Here is a 22,483-nt window from a genome sequence, read left to right on the forward strand (position 1 = left end):
TTTTGAGCAACCTAGATTTGCTCTGCTTTTTGGTTTTGTCCCAGGAGAACACTTTCAGTTTTTTTTTTAGGCCTGGCTTTCTTCTGGGCTTGGCATTTCAGATTTGATTCTAATCTGCGAATCACTCTAACCAGAGTAACGGGCTGTTTTGAGTGTCATTTTTAACTGGAGAGATGAAAATTCCTTTATGCTTCAGAGAATATCGTGTTGCCAGAAAGTTTCCCAAGTGACAGCATTTACGTATTTGTGATTTATTGGAGAGTTTGGGTGTCCCAGAATGATGTGGGTGGGGAAATGAATGCTTTAAGGCAAATGGTGAATGGATTCAGAGAGACTCTTCCAGTCCTCTGAGGTTACTTGCCTTCATAGGAAGTGTGTATTTGTGTGTATGTGTGTATGTGTGTATGTGTGTGTGTAGTCATTGGTCTATTAGGTTCAATATCCCTCTGGTCACAAAATTAAATGGCCAACATTGCAGTGCTCAACACAGTTAAAGCTCAAAACAATTTTCAGTCTTTTATTTGAGACATTTTTATGAGTAGGCACAGGGCTTCTGAATGCATCATACAATTGGCCTGAAGCCTGGAAAGTCACCCCAGTGTGTTTGAACAAACTGCAGCCCACGAATACTGTATTTTTTATACTGAAACATTCCTTTCCCTTTTTAAAGGGACTCAGCATCTATCTTATCCCTTTTTCACATTCTAGAGTAGTTGAAGTATCAGTCCCAAAAGTTTTTTCAAAACTTTCCTTTTATCATTTTCCAAGGATAGAAAGCAATAAGTCAAGAAGATAAATGCTAGATCTACAACTCAAATTGGATTTTAAAAAGTTCATTTTATAGAATCCTCTCTCCATCTCTTGTCTCTCTCTCTCTCACACACACAATGTGTATGTATTATTAACGATATTGTTTATGGAGTTAACACTGTCAAATGAGCACAATGCAGTCTGTTACACAGGTAATATATAAACATACATCTTGCCTGCTTTAGTTGATCATATAGTGAGATGAACTATATTGATACGAGAGGACAGAATATGGTAAAATAGTTAATCTGATGATTTTGAATGTTTTCAGAAAGACTGCAATTATTTATTCATCAAACATCTGAATATTTTCTAGATGTCCCAGACTCTGTACTAGGCTCGGGGAATATAAATATGAAAAACATAGCCAGCTGCCTTGTAACGGGGCAGAACATATAAATTACAGTTCATGAGACAAATGCTGTAAGAAATTTTTGAGCAATGTGCTAGGGGATTCAAGAGTTCAACAATCACCCTGCATGAGAGAGGCTTCAGAGAAGGAAAACCTTTGGGGTGAAACTTCATGTGCGAGTAGAACTAGCCTGGCTTAGAAAACCGTCAAGTGTATTCCTGGAAGAGGCGCTTTTGCAAGTCAACAGAGATTGACCAGATTTGATTTCTAAGATGGTCAAAATATCAATCAATTCACCTTATAAGCCAGGTATCTGAATTTATGGAGCCATTCTTGGAGTCATCTTGGACTCCTCTCCCCACGTGCCATATCCAAGCTTCTATCAACTCTGTGTTCAAAACACATCCCAATCAGACCACTTCTCTTAACCTACGGGCTCTTGCCTGGACTATCACAAAAATATACTAATTGGTTGTATTGGTTTTCTGTTGCTGTGTAACAGATTACCACAAACTTAATGACTTAAAACTATACACATTTATTATCCCACAGTTTCCATGGGTCAAGAGTCTGGAAATGGCTTAACCAGATACTCCACTGAGAATCTGCCAATCTGTAATCAAGATGGCAGGCTGGATTCTCATCTGGAGGTTTGACTAGGGAAGAATCCATCTCCAAGCTCATTCAGATTATTTTTTAGAGTTACATAATTGAGGGCCTGGCTTCTTACTGGCTGTTGGCTAGGGGCTGCCCGTAGGTACTAGAAGTCTCTCAGAGGTCCCTGACAAGAGGTCCCCTCCATAAGCAGTTCACACCATGGTGGTTTGCCGCTTCAGTGTAATCAGCAGAATCTTTCACATTCCAGTCTGCTAAGACAGAGTCTTATGTAACGAAAACTAATCATGAGAATAGCATTCCATCATCTTTGCCATATTCTGTTAATTAGAAGCAAGTCACGGTTCTGCCTGCACTGAGGGAAGAATACTAAACAAGGGTGTAGCTCACTGGGGGTCAACTTAGGGCATGTCCACCACATTGGTCTCCCAACCTCCACTCATGCCCTCCTACAGTGTATTAACTGAACACTACCCAGAGTGATCCTTCTTAAATGTAAAACTAACAGTATCATTCCCTTGCTTACAACACTGTAATGCCTTAAAATTAAATCTCAAAGGCCTGTATGATCATATATATATCATCACTGGCTACTTCACTCCCTTCATTTTTCACCAGTCTTCCCCTTGCTTATTCTTCCCTAGTCACATGGGAATCCTTCCCTCCACATGGTCTACACACATCAAACACTCCTGCCTGAGGGTCTTTGCATTTGCTATTTTCTCTTCCTCAAGCACTCTATCCCAGCAGATCTTTATGATTTGAACCTGCTCTTTATTTAGGTGTCTGCTCGAATGTCACTTCTTCAGAGAGCACTTCTCTGAACCCTCCTATCTAAGATAGCCCTTCCAGTATGCGCTACACATCTCCCCTGCCTATTTTCTTCCAGCCCTTATCATTCTGTGAATTTTAGAATACACTTGTTCACTTATTTATTGACTGTCTCTCCCACTAGAACTCAAGATTCATGACAACAGGGACCTAGTCTCTCTTATTCACTGTTGTTTCCCAGGGCTTGTATCATTGCTTGGCATATAGGAGACACTTAATATCTTGTCTGAATGAACAGTGAAAGTATTTAAGACACAAAACTTCAAAACATACTTTATTGTCATTGTTGACATGTTGAATTTTTCAAGTAAGCAGTGATTAAACCCTAAACCCTGTTCTTCCAAAATCTTTCTCATGATTTTATTTTATTGGAATAGTGCTGAACAATTGATATCTCAAACTAGACTTAAAGTTACCTGAGTAACCTCAAAGTAGCTGATATATCTTGGTTGTCAAGTAGTCAAAATTAGTATTACTCTCTGGTGGGAAAAAAAATGTAAAAATTAGTATGATTAATAGTGGGAAACCCTGACATTAACACAAAAGAAGGCAGTTATGGAGGAAGAGAAACAAAAAGACACAAGACATATAGAAAACAAATATCAAATGGCAAATGTAAATCCTACCTTATCAGTAATTGCAAAGATTGGTAGAATGGATTTAAAAATGATCCTGCAATATGCTGTCTACAAGCAAAATATTTTAGATTCAACAAATAAGTTGAAAGTAAAAGGATGGAAAAAGATAGACCATGTAACAGCAACCAAAAGAGAGTAGGAGTAGCTGTGTTAATATCAGACAAAACAGTCTATTTAAGACAAAATTTGTTACTAGAGATGAAGAAGAAGATTTTATAATGATAAAATGGTCAATGCTTCAATACCACACTTTCAGTAATAGACAGAATAACTAGGCAGAAGTTTTTCACCAAGGAGATAGAAGATATGAACAAGACTATAAACCAATTTGACATGAAAAACATCTACAGAACACCCAACAAAGAAAGAATACACATTCTTCTCAAGTACACATGGAATATTCTTCAGGATAGAACATGTGTTAGGCCATAAAGGAAATCTCAAAAATTTAAAAGGATTGAAATCATACAAACTATGTTATCTGACCACAATGAAATAAAATTAGAAATCAATAATAGAATAAGTTTTGAGAAATTCCTACATATTGGAAATTAAACAATACATTACTAAATAAATAATAGGTCAAAGAAGAAATCACATGGAAAATTAGGAATACTTTGAGGTAAATGAAAATGAAAATACAACCTACCATAACTAGTGATGCAGCTAACATGGTGCTTGGAAGGAAAATTATAGCTCTAAATGCCTATGTTAAAAAAGGGTAGTGCTGGAAGTTCAGCTCACTTGGGAGAATGTGGTACTGGTAACACCAAGGTCACTGGTTCAGATCCCCATACTGGCCAGCTGCCAAAAATAAATAAATAAAATAAAAATGATTAAAGATGTCAAATTGAAAACTTACCCTTCTATTTTAAGAAAAATAGAAAAAGAAGAGCAAATAAACCCAAAGCAAGCAAACAGAAGGAAGAAAATAATTACAATTACAGCAGAAAAAGATGAAATAGAGAATAGAAAAAAAAATGGGGAAATTCAAAAAAACCAGAGGTTGATTCTTTGAAAAGATCAACAAAATTGATAACATTTAGCTAGACTGACAAAGAGAGATGTAAAGTACTAAAACCAGGAATGAAAGAGGTGATAGTACTACTAACCTTACAGAAGTAAAAAGGATTATAGGGAGAAACTATGAACAGCTGTATCCCAACAAATAAGATAACCTAGATGAAATGAACATTTCTAGAAATACCCAAACTATTAAACTGAATAAAAAGCAAATAGACAATCTGAACAGTCCTATAGAAAGTAGAAAGATTTATCTGTAATCAAAAGCATTTTCACAAATAAAAGCCCAGGACCAGATGAACCTCACTAGAGAATTCTGCCAGATATTAAAGTAGTACCACCAATCCCTCACAAAATCTTCCAAAAAATGTAAGAGAAGAGAACATTTCCCTATGCATTTTATGAGGCCAGTAATGGCTTGATACCAAAACCAGACAAAGACATCATGACAAAAGAAAACAACAGACCAATATCCCTTATGAATATAGATGCAAAAATTCTCAAAAAATACTAGCAGACTGAATCTAGCTGCATATCAAAAGGATTATACACCATAACTAAGTGAAGTTTACCCCAGGAATGCAAAGTTGGCTCAACATACAAAATAAATAAATGTAATACACCATATTAATAGAGTAAAGGTCAAAACCACATGAGCATCTCAATAGATGCAGAAAAGCATTTGAGAAAATGCGGCATCCTTTCTTGATATCAACACTCAACAAAATAGGCAAGGAAGGTAACTTCCTCAACCTGATAAAGGGCATAAACAAAAAACTCACAGCTATCACCATACTTAATGGTGAAGGACTGAATGCAATCTCCTTAAGGCCCGGAGAAGGAGAAGAATGGCTGCTGTTGCCATATCTATGAAACATTGTCCTAGAGGTTCTAGCTAGGGTGATTAGGCAGGGAAAAGAGCCAATGGGCATCTAGATTGGAAAGAAAACAAAAACTATCCCTATTTACATAATCTGGGATATAGAAAATTCTAGGTGTCTAGCTACATGACTAATGTCTGGAATCCTGTCGACATCACCAATTGTCTAGCTCTTAATCCTGTTCATGACACCAATTGTAAAGCTAGGCAACCATGCCAGTTGTTAGGCTCTTTTACCTGCTGGTAATCCTGCACTGACTGGGCTGATTACTGAGCTAGGGCTCAGTCTGGAGCTCCCAGACCCCTCAAGCCCATTCACAGACTGGACCACAAACCCTTCATAAGCCAGGCTGGGTCACCAGACCCCTTCATGCAGGTCTATGAGCTATGTAACCAGCCAAAAGGTCCTTGGAAACCATTAGGTTGGAAAGCATGGCCACGCAGGGTGGACACCGGAGGCCGGCGCCTGCCTGCCTACTTCACCAAACTCTCTCTCTCTCTCTCTCCCTGAAGAACACAAGAATAGCAACAAAACTAAAAAGATACATTGGCGTGCATGCACACTAACTCCACACACACACACACACACACACACACACACAATTTGCTTACAAAGAATAGTGAACCACATCCAGCTGGACCCGAGGAGAGGGCCCTGACCACACTATTCTATTTTCCCAACACTAAGGTATCCTCAAAAAACTATTAGGGCTAATAAACAAGTTTAGCAAGTTTGGAGGATACAAAATCAATATATAAAAATCGATTATATTTCTATACACTAGCATAAGCAATCTGTAAATGAAACTAAGAAAACAATTCTACTTAAAATCATGTAAGAAGAAAAATGAAAAACATAACCAAAACAAACAATAGCATAAGAAGAATACAATACTTAGGAACAAGCTAAACAAAAGAAGTACAAAACATATACTTGTGGAGCATACTAACATTTATAAAGCAAATGTATTTCACAGGGCCTAGTTTCTAAAGCCCTGTAGTTTCAGGTTTAACCTAACCTTTTAAAATTACATATAGAAATGTTAAGTTTGCAAAAGACAGAAAACTTTCCCCAGGCTAAAGTCTCTGTTGTAGATAAAGAATTGTAACACAGAAAAACATTCTTGGAGCAGGTTAACCTAAAGTTGCTTTATTGTTATGTAAAAAATACTGAGGAAACTGCTGTAGGAAAACACAGTATTTGCTAAGAACAAGCTTTTGTTGGTGGATCGACTTAACCTTTTACAAATTGCATTGTGGAATGTCACTTTGTTATTTCACTGATGTTACCAGCTTCTGTTGTTAAACTCTACTTAGCCATAACTCCATTTATGCTCCTTTTCTGTAACTTCCTGGTCTGGAGAATAAATACAGGGAGAGAACCCCAGTTCAGGGTCAATGTGATCCCTATTAAATTTCTAGCTGGCTTCTTTGAGTAAATTTACAAGTTAATCCTCAATTTCACATGAAAATTCAGAAAGGAACCAGAATAGTTAAAACAATCTTGAACATGAACAAATTTAGAGGACTCATATGTCCTGATTTCAAAAGTCACTACTGGGCTGGCCCATTAGCTCGGTTGGTTAGAGCATAGAGCTGATAATGCCAAAGTCCAGGGTTTGATCCCTGTACCAGCCAGCTGATAATAAATAAATAAATAAATAAAGTCACTATCAAGTTATAGTAATCAAAACAATTTGGTATAAATATATGAATAGATATGTAGATCAATAGAGTACAATTCAGAGTCCAGAAATAAACCCTCACATTAGTGGTCAATTGATCATTCACAAGGGTGCCAAGATAATTCAAGGGGAGGAAAACAGTGTAGTTCAAATGGTGTTGGGACAACTCTCATGCACATGCAAAAGAATGAAGTTGGACACCTACCTATACCACGTAAAAAAATTAACTCAAAATGAATCAAATAGTTCAATGTAGCAGCTAAATCTATAGAACTCTTGTGATGCATAGATGTAAATCTTCATGACCTTAGATTAGGCAATAGTTTCTTAGATATATCACCTAAAGCACAACCCACCAAAGAAAAAATAGATAAGTTGGACTTCATAAAAATTAAAAACTTTTTTGCATCAATTTGGCAATGACTTGAATCTGCATCAAAACCTTACTAAAATAATCCTTATCTTCCATTAGTTTCCCCCATACATTATCCTTTCCACAATTTAGTGCTTCTAGAAGCCCAAACCCTTTTTCATGTGTCTTTTCACTTCTGTACAATTTATTTCCCTTTGTTAAAATGACATTTAAGCTCTCAAGTTCTCATTTCTTTTATGCGAAGCTCCCATGTGCATGCAAAACATTTTTCTCGGATTAATCTGTCTTTTTGTCAGTTTAATTCACAGGCCTCTGTTGTTTAACCTAGGAGGGTAGAGGAAAAGTATTTTTCCTCTTTTTACAGGGTCTAGTGTCCAGAATGTATGAAGAACACTTACAAGCCAATAATAAAGATCAAATAACTCAATTAAAAATGGATCAAGGGTTTGATTAGATGTTTCTCAAAGGAAGATATACAGATGATCAATAAGCACATGAAAAGATGCTCAACGTCATTAGTTACTAGAGAAATGCAAATCAAAACCACAATGAGGGGCCGACCCCGTGGCGCACTCGGGAGAGTGTGGGGCTGGGAGTGCGGCAACGCTCCCGCCGCGGGTTCGGATCCTATATAAGGATGGCCGGTGCGCTCACTGGCTGAGCGCGGTGCGGCCAGTCACAAAAAGACAAAAAAAAAAAAAAAAAAAAAAAACCACAATGAGAACCACTTCATACCCAGGAGGACAGCTATAATTAAAGAATTGGATATAATAAGTATTGGAGAGGCTGTGGAGAATTCGGAACATTCAGACTGCTGGTGTGAATGTAAAATGATGCACTTCTTTGGAAAACAGTGTTGTAGTTCCTCGAAAGCCTAAACATAGAGTTACTGTATGATTCAGCAATTTCACTCCTAACCATGTATTCAAAAAAATTGAAAACATACATCCACACAAAAACTTGGACAGGAATGTTCAGAGCAACATTATTTATAGTAGCCAAAAAGTGGAAACAACTCAAATGTCCATCAACAGACAAACAGATAAACAAAACACAATCTATCTACACAATAGAATATTATTCAGCTGTAAAAAAGGAATGAAGTACTAATACATGCTGTAACATGGATAAACCCTAAAAGCATTATGCGAAGTGCAAGAAGGCACATACAAAAGGCCACATATCGTATGATTCGATTTATATGAAATTTCCAGAATATGCAAATCTATAGAGACAGAAAAGAGATTGTTGGTTTCCAGGGGCTGGTGGGAAGAGGGAAAGGGGAGTTACTGCTAATGTGTATGTGATTTCTTTTATGGATAATGAAAATACTCTTGAATTAATTAGTGGTGATGATTGCATAACCATATGAATTTACCAAAAACCCTGAACCGTACACCTAAAAGAGTAAGTTTTATGGTAAGTAAGTTATATCAATTTTTTAAAAAAGGAGTCTACAAAATTCCTAAAGAAGTGAATTGTGAAGAGTTACTTAAGTGAGGATGTCTTTCTGGCTGGAGAGACATGGCTCTACAGTAGCATCTACAGCAAAGGTAGTAAACCTAACCCACAGCTAGATCTACCTTGGGCTCATTCCACCACACATTCGTTCTGATCATAATGGCTACAGCACCATGGAAAACCTTTTCCCCAATTCCCTTCCTGAGAAGGTAGGTTTTGCTCCTCACGCTGTCCAAATGTCTCCCACTCCTCTCAAGAAAAAACTCTGATGCTCTTCCTTTCTTTCTTTTATTTTCTTTTGGTGGCTGACCAAGCCCTTGACCTTGGTGTTACAAGGTTGTTCTCTAACCAGCTGAGCTAACTGGCCAGCCCTTGATGCTCTTTCTTTTCCTCCATTTTTTTTTCATTCTTTCCCCCATTTTTTCCCCCTCATCTTTTTCCTTTGTCATTCACATTTTCCTTTCCTTCCAGGTCTTCTCACCCCTCTATCCCTGTCTCTATTTCCCACTCTTTCCTCCCGCCTCTTCCTTCTTCCCTTCCTACTTGTTCTCTTTCTTTAACTGGCCATGATGTGGAAATACAGTGTATTTTAAAGAATTTTTATAAGAATTATGTATTTTTTTGCTTTCTGTGCTTAGGCAAAAAAAAGGATGTGATTTTGATGCTTTATGTTTCTTTAAAGAAAAACAACTCTAAATTAATTGGATGATAGGTTAAACAACAGAGGCCTGTGAATTAAACTGACAAAAAGACAGATTAATCCGAGAAAAATGTTTTGCATGCACATGGGAGCTTCGCATAAAAGAAATGAGAACTTGAGAGCTTAAATGTCATTTTAACAAAGGGAAATAAATTGTACAGAAGTGAAAAGACACATGAAAAAGGGTTTGGGCTTCTAGAAGCACTAAATTGTGGAAAGGATAATGTATGGGGGAAACTAATGGAAGATAAGGATTATTTTAGTAAGGTTTTGATGCAGATTCAAGTCATTGCCAAATTGATGCAAAAAAGTTTTTAATTTTTATGAAGTCCAACTTATCTATTTTTTCTTTGGTGGGTTGTGCTTTAGGTGATATATCTAAGAAACTATTGCCTAATCTAAGGTCATGAAGATTTACATCTATGCATCACAAGAGTTCTATAGATTTAGCTGCTACATTGAACTATTTGATTCATTTTGAGTTAATTTTTTTACGTGGTATAGGTAGGTGTCCAACTTCATTCTTTTGCATGTGCATGAGAGTTGTCCCAACACCATTTGAACTACACTGTTTTCCTCCCCTTGAATTATCTTGGCACCCTTGTGAATGATCAATTGACCACTAATGTGAGGGTTTATTTCTGGACTCTGAATTGTACTCTATTGATCTACATATCTATTCATATATTTATACCAAATTGTTTTGATTACTATAACTTGATAGTGACTTTATTTATTTATTTATTTATTATCAGCTGGCTGGTACAGGGATCAAACCCTGGACTTTGGCATTATCAGCTCTATGCTCTAACCAACCGAGCTAATGGGCCAGCCCAGTAGTGACTTTTGAAATCAGGACATATGAGTCCTCTAAATTTGTTCATGTTCAAGATTGTTTTAACTATTCTGGTTCCTTTCTGAATTTTCATGTGAAATTGAGGATTAACTTGTAAATTTACTCAAAGAAGCCAGCTAGAAATTTAATAGGGATCACATTGACCCTGAACTGGGGTTCTCTCCCTGTATTTATTCTCCAGACCAGGAAGTTACAGAAAAGGAGCATAAATGGAGTTATGGCTAAGTAGAGTTTAACAACAGAAGCTGGTAACATCAGTGAAATAACAAAGTGACATTCCACAATGCAATTTGTAAAAGGTTAAGTCGATCCACCAACAAAAGCTTGTTCTTAGCAAATACTGTGTTTTCCTACAGCAGTTTCCTCAGTATTTTTTACATAACAATAAAGCAACTTTAGGTTAACCTGCTCCAAGAATGTTTTTCTGTGTTACAATTCTTTATCTACAACAGAGACTTTAGCCTGGGGAAAGTTTTCTGTCTTTTGCAAACTTAACATTTCTATATGTAATTTTAAAAGGTTAGGTTAAACCTGAAACTACAGGGCTTTAGAAACTAGGCCCTGTGAAATACATTTGCTTTATAAATGTTAGTATGCTCCACAAGTATATGTTTTGTACTTCTTTTGTTTAGCTTGTTCCTAAGTATTGTATTCTTCTTATGCTATTGTTTGTTTTGGTTATGTTTTTCATTTTTCTTCTTACATGATTTTAAGTAGAATTGTTTTCTTAGTTTCATTTACAGATTGCTTATGCTAGTGTATAGAAATATAATCGATTTTTATATATTGATTTTGTATCCTCCAAACTTGCTAAACTTGTTTATTAGCCCTAATAGTTTTTTGAGGATACCTTAGTGTTGGGAAAATAGAATAGTGTGGTCAGGGCCCTCTCCTCGGGTCCAGCTGGATGTGGTTCACTATTCTTTGTAAGCAAATTGTGTGTGTGTGTGTGTGTGTGTGTGTGTGTGGAGTTAGTGTGCATGCACGCCAATGTATCTTTTTAGTTTTGTTGCTATTCTTGTGTTCTTCAGGGAGAGAGAGAGAGAGAGAGTTTGGTGAAGTAGGCAGGCAGGCGCCGGCCTCCGGTGTCCACCCTGCGTGGCCATGCTTTCCAACCTAATGGTTTCCAAGGACCTTTTGGCTGGTTACATAGCTCATAGACCTGCATGAAGGGGTCTGGTGACCCAGCCTGGCTTATGAAGGGTTTGTGGTCCAGTCTGTGAATGGGCTTGAGGGGTCTGGGAGCTCCAGACTGAGCCCTAGCTCAGTAATCAGCCCAGTCAGTGCAGGATTACCAGCAGGTAAAAGAGCCTAACAACTGGCATGGTTGCCTAGCTTTACAATTGGTGTCATGAACAGGATTAAGAGCTAGACAATTGGTGATGTCGACAGGATTCCAGACATTAGTCATGTAGCTAGACACCTAGAATTTTCTATATCCCAGATTATGTAAATAGGGATAGTTTTTGTTTTCTTTCCAATCTAGATGCCCATTGGCTCTTTTCCCTGCCTAATCACCCTAGCTAGAACCTCTAGGACAATGTTTCATAGATATGGCAACAGCAGCCATTCTTCTCCTTCTCCGGGCCTTAAGGAGATTGCATTCAGTCCTTCACCATTAAGTATGGTGATAGCTGTGAGTTTTTTGTTTATGCCCTTTATCAGGTTGAGGAAGTTACCTTCCTTGCCTATTTTGTTGAGTGTTGATATCAAGAAAGGATGCCGCATTTTCTCAAATGCTTTTCTGCATCTATTGAGATGCTCATGTGGTTTTGACCTTTACTCTATTAATATGGTGTATTACATTTATTTATTTTGTATGTTGAGCCAACTTTGCATTCCTGGGGTAAACTTCACTTAGTTATGGTGTATAATCCTTTTGATATGCAGCTAGATTCAGTCTGCTAGTATTTTTTGAGAATTTTTGCATCTATATTCATAAGGGATATTGGTCTGTTGTTTTCTTTTGTCATGATGTCTTTGTCTGGTTTTGGTATCAAGCCATTACTGGCCTCATAAAATGCATAGGGAAATGTTCTCTTCTCTTACATTTTTTGGAAGATTTTGTGAGGGATTGGTGGTACTACTTTAATATCTGGCAGAATTCTCTAGTGAGGTTCATCTGGTCCTGGGCTTTTATTTGTGAAAATGCTTTTGATTACAGATAAATCTTTCTACTTTCTATAGGACTGTTCAGATTGTCTATTTGCTTTTTATTCAGTTTAATAGTTTGGGTATTTCTAGAAATGTTCATTTCATCTAGGTTATCTTATTTGTTGGGATACAGCTGTTCATAGTTTCTCCCTATAATCCTTTTTACTTCTGTAAGGTTAGTAGTACTATCACCTCTTTCATTCCTGGTTTTAGTACTTTACATCTCTCTTTGTCAGTCTAGCTAAATGTTATCAATTTTGTTGATCTTTTCAAAGAATCAACCTCTGGTTTTTTTGAATTTCCCCATTTTTTTTTCTATTCTCTATTTCATCTTTTTCTGCTGTAATTGTAATTATTTTCTTCCTTCTGTTTGCTTGCTTTGGGTTTATTTGCTCTTCTTTTTCTATTTTTCTTAAAATAGAAGGGTAAGTTTTCAATTTGACATCTTTAATCATTTTTATTTTATTTATTTATTTTTGGCAGCTGGCCAGTATGGGGATCTGAACCAGTGACCTTGGTGTTACCAGTACCACATTCTCCCAAGTGAGCTGAACTTCCAGCACTACCCTTTTTTAACATAGGCATTTAGAGCTATAATTTTCCTTCCAAGCACCATGTTAGCTGCATCACTAGTTATGGTAGGTTGTATTTTCATTTTCATTTACCTCAAAGTATTCCTAATTTTCCATGTGATTTCTTCTTTGACCTATTATTTATTTAGTAATGTATTGTTTAATTTCCAATATGTAGGAATTTCTCAAAACTTATTCTATTATTGATTTCTAATTTTATTTCATTGTGGTCAGATAACATAGTTTGTATGATTTCAATCCTTTTAAATTTTTGAGATTTCCTTTATGGCCTAACACATGTTCTATCCTGAAGAATATTCCATGTGTACTTGAGAAGAATGTGTATTCTTTCTTTGTTGGGTGTTCTGTAGATGTTTTTCATGTCAAATTGGTTTATAGTCTTGTTCATATCTTCTATCTCCTTGGTGAAAAACTTCTGCCTAGTTATTCTGTCTATTACTGAAAGTGTGGTATTGAAGCATTGACCATTTTATCATTATAAAATCTTCTTCTTCATCTCTAGTAACAAATTTTGTCTTAAATAGACTGTTTTGTCTGATATTAACACAGCTACTCCTACTCTCTTTTGGTTGCTGTTACATGGTCTATCTTTTTCCATCCTTTTACTTTCAACTTATTTGTTGAATCTAAAATATTTTGCTTGTAGACAGCATATTGCAGGATCATTTTTAAATCCATTCTACCAATCTTTGCAATTACTGATAAGGTAGGATTTACATTTGCCATTTGATATTTGTTTTCTATATGTCTTGTGTCTTTTTGTTTCTCTTCCTCCATAACTGCCTTCTTTTGTGTTAATGTCAGGGTTTCCCACTATTAATCATACTAATTTTTACATTTTTTTTCCCACCAGAGAGTAATACTAATTTTGACTACTTGACAACCAAGATATATCAGCTACTTTGAGGTTACTCAGGTAACTTTAAGTCTAGTTTGAGATATCAATTGTTCAGCACTATTCCAATAAAATAAAATCATGAGAAAGATTTTGGAAGAACAGGGTTTAGGGTTTAATCACTGCTTACTTGAAAAATTCAACATGTCAACAATGACAATAAAGTATGTTTTGAAGTTTTGTGTCTTAAATACTTTCACTGTTCATTCAGACAAGATATTAAGTGTCTCCTATATGCCAAGCAATGATACAAGCCCTGGGAAACAACAGTGAATAAGAGAGACTAGGTCCCTGTTGTCATGAATCTTGAGTTCTAGTGGGAGAGACAGTCAATAAATAAGTGAACAAGTGTATTCTAAAATTCACAGAATGATAAGGGCTGGAAGAAAATAGGCAGGGGAGATGTGTAGCGCATACTGGAAGGGCTATCTTAGATAGGAGGGTTCAGAGAAGTGCTCTCTGAAGAAGTGACATTCGAGCAGACACCTAAATAAAGAGCAGGTTCAAATCATAAAGATCTGCTGGGATAGAGTGCTTGAGGAAGAGAAAATAGCAAATGCAAAGACCCTCAGGCAGGAGTGTTTGATGTGTGTAGACCATGTGGAGGGAAGGATTCCCATGTGACTAGGGAAGAATAAGCAAGGGGAAGACTGGTGAAAAATGAAGGGAGTGAAGTAGCCAGTGATGATATATATATGATCATACAGGCCTTTGAGATTTAATTTTAAGGCATTACAGTGTTGTAAGCAAGGGAATGATACTGTTAGTTTTACATTTAAGAAGGATCACTCTGGGTAGTGTTCAGTTAATACACTGTAGGAGGGCATGAGTGGAGGTTGGGAGACCAATGTGGTGGACATGCCCTAAGTTGACCCCCAGTGAGCTACACCCTTGTTTAGTATTCTTCCCTCAGTGCAGGCAGAACCGTGACTTGCTTCTAATTAACAGAATATGGCAAAGATGATGGAATGCTATTCTCATGATTAGTTTTCGTTACATAAGACTCTGTCTTAGCAGACTGGAATGTGAAAGATTCTGCTGATTACACTGAAGCGGCAAACCACCATGGTGTGAACTGCTTATGGAGGGGACCTCTTGTCAGGGACCTCTGAGAGACTTCTAGTACCTACGGGCAGCCCCTAGCCAACAGCCAGTAAGAAGCCAGGCCCTCAATTATGTAACTCTAAAAAATAATCTGAATGAGCTTGGAGATGGATTCTTCCCTAGTCAAACCTCCAGATGAGAATCCAGCCTGCCATCTTGATTACAGATTGGCAGATTCTCAGTGGAGTATCTGGTTAAGCCATTTCCAGACTCTTGACCCATGGAAACTGTGGGATAATAAATGTGTATAGTTTTAAGTCATTAAGTTTGTGGTAATCTGTTACACAGCAACAGAAAACCAATACAACCAATTAGTATATTTTTGTGATAGTCCAGGCAAGAGCCCGTAGGTTAAGAGAAGTGGTCTGATTGGGATGTGTTTTGAACACAGAGTTGATAGAAGCTTGGATATGGCACGTGGGGAGAGGAGTCCAAGATGACTCCAAGAATGGCTCCATAAATTCAGATACCTGGCTTATAAGGTGAATTGATTGATATTTTGACCATCTTAGAAATCAAATCTGGTCAATCTCTGTTGACTTGCAAAAGCGCCTCTTCCAGGAATACACTTGACGGTTTTCTAAGCCAGGCTAGTTCTACTCGCACATGAAGTTTCACCCCAAAGGTTTTCCTTCTCTGAAGCCTCTCTCATGCAGGGTGATTGTTGAACTCTTGAATCCCCTAGCACATTGCTCAAAAATTTCTTACAGCATTTGTCTCATGAACTGTAATTTATATGTTCTGCCCCGTTACAAGGCAGCTGGCTATGTTTTTCATATTTATATTCCCCGAGCCTAGTACAGAGTCTGGGACATCTAGAAAATATTCAGATGTTTGATGAATAAATAATTGCAGTCTTTCTGAAAACATTCAAAATCATCAGATTAACTATTTTACCATATTCTGTCCTCTCGTATCAATATAGTTCATCTCACTATATGATCAACTAAAGCAGGCAAGATGTATGTTTATATATTACCTGTGTAACAGACTGCATTGTGCTCATTTGACAGTGTTAACTCCATAAACAATATCGTTAATAATACATACACATTGTGTGTGTGAGAGAGAGAGAGACAAGAGATGGAGAGAGGATTCTATAAAATGAACTTTTTAAAATCCAATTTGAGTTGTAGATCTAGCATTTATCTTCTTGACTTATTGCTTTCTATCCTTGGAAAATGATAAAAGGAAAGTTTTGAAAAAACTTTTGGGACTGATACTTCAACTACTCTAGAATGTGAAAAAGGGATAAGATAGATGCTGAGTCCCTTTAAAAAGGGAAAGGAATGTTTCAGTATAAAAAATACAGTATTCGTGGGCTGCAGTTTGTTCAAACACACTGGGGTGACTTTCCAGGCTTCAGGCCAATTGTATGATGCATTCAGAAGCCCTGTGCCTACTCATAAAAATGTCTCAAATAAAAGACTGAAAATTGTTTTGAGCTTTAACTGTGTTGAGCACTGCAATGTTGGCCATTTAATTTTGTGACCAGAGGGATATTGAACCTAATAGACCAATGACTACACACACACATACACACATACACACATACACACAAATACACACTTCCTATGAAGGCAAGTAACCTCAGAGGACTGGAAGAGTCTCTCTGAATCCATTCACCATTTGCCTTAAAGCATTCATTTCCCCACCCACATCATTCTGGGACACCCAAACTCTCCAATAAATCACAAATACGTAAATGCTGTCACTTGGGAAACTTTCTGGCAACACGATATTCTCTGAAGCATAAAGGAATTTTCATCTCTCCAGTTAAAAATGACACTCAAAACAGCCCGTTACTCTGGTTAGAGTGATTCGCAGATTAGAATCAAATCTGAAATGCCAAGCCCAGAAGAAAGCCAGGCCTAAAAAAAAAACTGAAAGTGTTCTCCTGGGACAAAACCAAAAAGCAGAGCAAATCTAGGTTGCTCAAAAGGTACTTACTATAACCTAGTTCTCAAACAAGGATGGAAGGGCAATTGATAATGATTGATATGCCTTTACCACTGTGAGTTAAACCGTCCTAAGAAACAACACTAGACGGCAACTCTCAAAATTTGACCTAGTAACTTATAAACATTCAAGGAAATGTCATTGCTGAAAGTGGATAAGAATTAGAATCTACTTTTAGAAAACAGGTTTATAATCTTCTCTAAACCACTCATAGCTCTATCTGTGACTCTGTAAGGGAGAACAGAGCCATCAGAATGCCATTTAAAATATACATGTTATGAAACAAGAATAGGATGCTACTTAAGAAAGAAAACAACAGAATGAAAAGAGCTTTTGGAAAATAAAAGTATTATAGCTGAAATGAAAAACCCGACAGAAGAATTAAAAGATAAAATTAAGAAACACTCCCAGAAAGTAGTACTAAAATGCAAAGAGATGGAAAATAGAAAATAAAACATAATAAAAAGAGAGGACCAGTCATGGACATCAAAGAACTAATTAACAGGAGTTCCAGAAAGAAAGAACACAAAAAATAGATGGGAGGAAATCATTAAATAAATAATTTTAAAATATTTGCAGAAGTAGAAGATGCTCGTTTCCAGACTGAGAGATCTCACCAAAAGCCAGAACAATAGATAACAAACTTATACCAAGTCATGTTATCATGAAATTTCATAATAATGAGATTAAAGAGAAATCCTAAAATCTTTTAGGGTGTAAAAACAGGTGACATATACAAAGGGTTGTTTCACAGAATGGCAGTGGATTTCCCAACAGAATCCTAGAACCTAGAAGAAAATGGATCAATGTCTTCAAAATTCTGAAAGAAAATAAGTTTTAATCTAGAATTCTATACCAGCCAAGCTATTAATCAAGTATGAAGCTAGAATAAAGACATTTCTGAACATGCAAAGCCTCAAATGATCCTCCTCCAACACAAGCTTGCTCAGGAAGCTGCTGGAAGATATGCTTCACTAAAACGAGGCAGTGATGCAAGAAAAGAATACATGAGATTCAAGAAACCAGAGCTCCAGCACAGGAGAGAGGTAAAGGTTATCCCTGAGATGATGATAAAGGGGGATCCTAGGACATCAGCTCTCTCAAGTCTAGAGCACAGCCAGTCCAGATGGAAGCATATACTAAGACAGCACCAGCAGCAATTATCTTTCTTAAAAAAATGAATTTGAGTATCTCATGCATTTGTACATATTCACAGGAGATGTATTCTTCTGGAAGAGAATTTTAGGCTAAATTAATTAAGATGCACAGAAAATTGAGCAAATAAAAAAAAATGAGAATTATTAAATCCAGAGAAAATAAAAGTTATTCAAGAAACAAAATATAATCTGCACACTACATGGCCCAGCTTTGAATAATATTACATAATTAACTGAATATGGATCCAACTAAAATCTATGCCTCAATTAGGATATCAGAGAGGAAGTACAAATTTGTATGTGTAGTAGAGAGGTAGAGTAAGAGATTTAACTCATCTTTCACATAAGGAAGCCAACAGGTTGTCTCTAAAGTGAAAAATCAAGAAATAGCAGAGTAATAAGCCCACTACCTAGACATATAGTGGAAAATATCAGAAGAACAGCTAAATGGGTAAATGCAGTTCCTTTGGGGAAGTGGAAATTGAAGAAGTGTAAAAGCAGAGGATTGCTAAGTGTCATTTAACTCTTAAAACCGTGTACATATACAACTCTGATAAAAATTAAAACTAGTAAAAAAGATTAAATAACATATTGTGCCTCAAAATAACTTACTAGATTACTCGGTGGTAATAAACAGCTAATAAAAGACTTTTTTCCGATTGTTTTTAACAGAAGAGTAGGAAAATTAGGTGTTTGCTGTGGTGTTTTTGCATGAGAGGAAGGCAATGACCCAGAAGATGGAACCTAAGAGCACATTGTCTAAGAGAGCATGACATTTTCACATCATGTGAAATTATACGGACTTTATTGGGTAGCAACTCAAGGACAGCAGGGGAACAATTATATATTTATCTTCACTGGCTCAGCAAGCCTGCTGAAAGACAGACCAGTGAAACAATTTGAGTAAAGACCTTGTGTGCCATGCATGTGTTGTAAACACACTTACTTGGCTCAAAGGGAAGTATGAGAAATATGAGACAGATCAGAATTACATGGATCAAGACAATGAAATGAAATATCTCCCTCTAAAAAAGATGCCAAAAAGATTCAATGTGAAATGGATCAGGTTCTCACTCTCAAAGCCCATCTGTAGTTGTTCTCAAACCTGACTGCACACTAGACTCATTTGGGAAGCTTTAAATAATCCTAATGCCCAGGCTACATCCTATATCAATGAAATCAGAATCTGTTTTTTAGAGCATCTCAAATGATTCCAATGTGTAGCCAAGGGAGAGAACCACAACCCAAAGGTTTGAGCTTATGAGACTGAGCTATCTGTCATTTTCCAAATCTGATCAGAGCCCAGGGAGAGGTAGAAAGAAGTAGACACCTCATGGGGAGAGAAGTTGGGTATCCTCCCTATATCAGGGCCAACCTGCACTTCTAACCCAAACCCATCCTCAGTTGGGACAGTTAGATGAATGTGTCTTCTGGGTAATTTTAGGCTCCATCCTTTCCCTTTTACTTCAGTTTCTATACCACTTGCCTTCCAGTGGAGGGCTCAGGAATATTGGCCCTCTCTGCTTCTGCATCTCTGCAGCTAGGGTCTCTAAGTGAGAATCTCAGGAGGAGAGAGTAGAGCACTTTGGGCCTCCGGCCAGGGCCTTGCCTCCTACATAGCCTTCCAGAGGTCATCAGGCCTTTGGCTGGCTCTTCACAAATGGAAGGGTATTCTGTTCCCATTCAGTCACTGACCTTTGTTTGTGCCCTCTCTTTGTTCAGAACTCCAAAGATAGTGAATGGAAGAATTCAGGTTCTAAATCCTTTCCTAGAAGCACTCAAATATAGTTTGGAAGGAAACCTCAAGCTGGTCTCTCGCTACCCTGACAGCCTAAAAAAGCAGCTAGGATTTACCATTCCCATCCCCAAACCAATTTGTATATGCATTTTGGGGGGGGGGGGTGGTGGCTGGCCAATATGGGGATTCAAATCCCTGACCTTTGTGTTAGAACACAGTGCTCTAACCAACTGAGCTAACTGGCCAGCCCCCTATGCATTTTAAATACTACACATACCTTATGTGCATATTAGTATATGCAGTAAAGACTGTATGAAAATAAGAAGAAAGACCCTCTCCTAGCTCACAAAGTGGGGGTGAAATTAAGAATATTTAACTAGGGACTCCTCTGATGGAAGACTGGCTTGAGGATTCACCACCAGCCTTGCTGACCTTTCCTTTTCCTGCACCCAGCTTCCTTCCTTCCTTCTCTCTCTCCCTCACTCAGGGTCACACTTGCTTCATGGTCTAATGGCTCCCCCAGCCTCCCCCAGCTCCCTCTCCAAGTTCTCTTACAGACATTTCCTCTAACAACATTGTTATAAAAAAAAAAAAAAAAAAAAAAAAGATTAACTATGGAGGAGGCATGGGCAATGGCTATTTACAAATCAATATAGGAATATTCAATATTTTAGCAATATGCATGGTAGTACCAGCGTGTTCTGGTACATATCGACCTTGCCCCAAAACTCTTAATGAGTGTTTTGCCATGTATGTGTTAACAGACTGAGGAATGTAGTGAGTTCTCAAAAGTTACAGAAGCAAAGCCGAGCACAGGCCTCCCACTCCACACACCTCACCTTTCCCTTTCTGAATGGAACTTTGGATTCTTCCACAAAGAGAACGGGGTCCACCCGGGGAAGCCCAGCCCTTGAGTGGTGCCAAGTCTAGGGTCAGGGCTGGTGGAAGAGCGGGGTTGCAGGCCTGAATCTGTCTTCTCTACCAGACAGGCTGCGGCTTGGGAAATAGAGAACTGAAAAGAAGAAAGAGGTCCTACGATTCAGTTAGAGACAGAGTGAAGAGGAGGCTCTTAATTCAAGCCACCTCAAATTACATTTGTCCACACACGCATGAAAAATGCTGCTTAAAAAAATAAATGAGGTTAATTTCTCTTTACGGGTTCCCTTTCATCTCAGGATTTCAAAGCACTTTGCCTCAAAAGATCTCTCATCTTCACCACTCGTTTTTTGTTTGTTCGGTTGGTTTTTAATCTAAATATAAACTGAGAGCCCTAAGTTTGCATTTAAAGTTTGGTAAAGCCCTTTAAATTTTTGAAGGAAAAAGTATTAAAAAACCTCTCCAGTCATCATAAGATCCAAGTGGCCAACCAAGGACCACACAACCAGAAAACCACCTTCAGATAAAAGGCCACACCTCTGCTCGGAAGACTTGCTAATTAAAATCACTTAAAGCAAGCAGGGGGGGATAGAAAATGGTGACTAAAATGCCCTTACCAGGGGAGCAGATACACTCAGGACTGACTCACACAGGATACATCTGATTTTCTCTAACAGACATTTGGAAAAAAGAAAAGAAGAAATTCAGGTTCCAGCTGCCCTTCATCTACAGACCCAGTCAACTCCATGTGTGACACAGCCCTGACTTGTGGCCACCTCAGCAGAGCCCCAGTGCAGGAAGAGCCAACTCGGCCTCCCATTGATGGGAATGTTGTTTGCATATGTGTTTTTCAGCAAAGGAAAGTCTCACAATCTCACCGGTTCCAGCAGATGAGTCATTAGTGGGTGTTTATTTTTTGGGTTCTGAATTTGAGTCACCAAACTTCCTGCTGTTGGTCTTCTCGATCCCGGGTAAGACTGATAAGATATTAATAGAAATATGTGTGATGCTTAAAAGTGAGCACCTGGACGTTGTTCAGTTGGTAATTGTATCAGTGGTGAATTTTAAAGTTCCTTCTTTTCTCTGTAAACAAGTATATAACATTTATAAATAACAGTGGGAAAGAGGAAGGAGGGGGCAGGGAGGAAAATAAATCTATAAAGGATGTGACTGAGATACACGGAAGTAGAGCCTAGTCAGAGTAAAATTAGACAATTGCCTGTTTGTCGGCTAGAGGAGGGAAGGACAGGGCTGCTAGTGTTGACCAGACTCTGCGCGTGAACATTCATCTGGTGCTTTCTCTGGCACTTTTTCTTATTGGCCTGAGAGTGTGGGTAGGGACGGGGTGGGATGGGACGTGGAGCTGTTAACGTCACTGAACAATGCTAAAGACATCTTCCTGATGTCCCTCCTATCAGTGCTATGCCTGGCACCATTTATTCCCAGGAAACGACCTCAAGACCACCCAGAAATCTACAATGGAGAAGGTCCAGGTGCCATGCCAGGACCAGGTGCCAAAAACCACCAGCTTGAAAAACAGTGATCTGACAATTTGGGCTACCTAAACGGCTAGTTTTTATTTCAGTGACACCGGCCAATACATCAAGCCCTTTTAGATGGCTGAAAAAAATCAAGGTGACCACACACACAAAAAAAGCAGGATTTGAATTCATGGAGAACTCAACCTGGATTTGACCCAGGAGAGGAATTTGACCACAGGCATTCCAGTTTCCCCTAGAAAGCAGAGACATTGCAAACGAAAAGAGCTCTGATTTTTCAGCTG

This window comes from Cynocephalus volans, chromosome 11, assembly GCF_027409185.1.
Source record: "Cynocephalus volans isolate mCynVol1 chromosome 11, mCynVol1.pri, whole genome shotgun sequence".
NCBI lineage: Eukaryota > Metazoa > Chordata > Mammalia > Dermoptera > Cynocephalidae > Cynocephalus > Cynocephalus volans.